Here is a 1,240-nt window from a genome sequence, read left to right as displayed (position 1 = left end):
CTGGTGTGCTGCTTCCATGTGGGCTTTGTTGCTTCTGAGCTAGATGGCCGCTGGTTTACCTTCAAGCCTTTAAGACCTAAAGAGGGGCAGTCTGGTGACCATTGGACGATCGTTTTCTGCCCAGTTCAGTCGGATCACCCTACAGAATAGCAGCCTTGCAGGTCCTGGAGTGCCCCTCACAGCGACCCTACAGGACAGGATAGCCCGGCCCCTGTGGGGCTCCGAGACTGTAACTCTTGATGGGAGTCAAGCCTCCCGGAGATTTGCTAATTCAAGCCTGCAGTAGGAAAAGCAAAAGTGGGTTACAGCGCTCGTGCTGCCCCCTGCTGACGGCACAGGGAGTATCAGGGCGCTTTTCCTGATGGGGCCCCTAACGGTGGAGTTGAGAAGTCAGTTGCTAGCGGGAAGGTAGCTGGTTTGAGCCCAGCCAGCCTCTCTGCGTGGGTGAGACCAAAGACAGCCTAAGACAGCCCTGGTTGTTCTTACACGCCGTTCATATTGACCCATGGCCACCACCGCCTTGTGGAATCTCCGTAAATTTAGACACCTGGCCTTGCAAACAGAGAGAAAATGTACTTCTGTTCTGTAAAGCCTCCCCCTTGTGGTGTCTCCCATAAAGCGCCCCAGGGAGTATGTCCCATAAATCTGATTCAGGGTGGCTACCAGCGGAGCCCCAGTCTCCACGGTGGGCGTAAACCAGTCTGCCCCTGGGTGTTCCCTCAGCCCCTCCCCAGAGACCAGCCACGGGGAGCCCTCCAGGCAGTGCCCTCTTGACCTCCCTGGGCAGAGCTGACACGTGTCCACTCAGGCTTCCCTCGATGACAGCTCTCCAGCCCCCGAGAGGCACCTGTAAGAAAGGTCTGGCAATCCAATCTCTTGAGGACCCCGGAGGACAGCAGTTCCTACTGACCCGTGTGGGGTCCCCCAGGAGTTGAATCTGATGCAGCAGCTGCTGCCCCCGAGATGGGGGCCAGGGGGCCTTCCGGCAGGAAGTCATGAGGGCCCTGGGGGCAAGGCTATCAGAGACTGGTCAGAACGGGAGATATGCACAGTCGGGCCCGGAAGATGAATGACAGACGGAGGAAGGAGGGACCTGATGCGTGCAGTGACCCGCCCCCACCTGGTCCGGCCCCTCAGGTGGGGCTGCCTGCCTTTGGAGCAAGCGATTTGCAGGCGCCCTGGCTCTGCCTCTCAGGGGGCTTCCTGGCGCCCCGCTCCTCCCATCTCCAGCCCATCCCCT

The sequence above is a fragment of the Echinops telfairi genome, unplaced genomic scaffold, assembly GCF_000313985.2.
Source record: "Echinops telfairi isolate 266 unplaced genomic scaffold, ASM31398v2 ScPeMD7_7470;HRSCAF=8508, whole genome shotgun sequence".
NCBI lineage: Eukaryota > Metazoa > Chordata > Mammalia > Afrosoricida > Tenrecidae > Echinops > Echinops telfairi.
Note: the sequence above shows the minus strand (reverse complement) of the source record.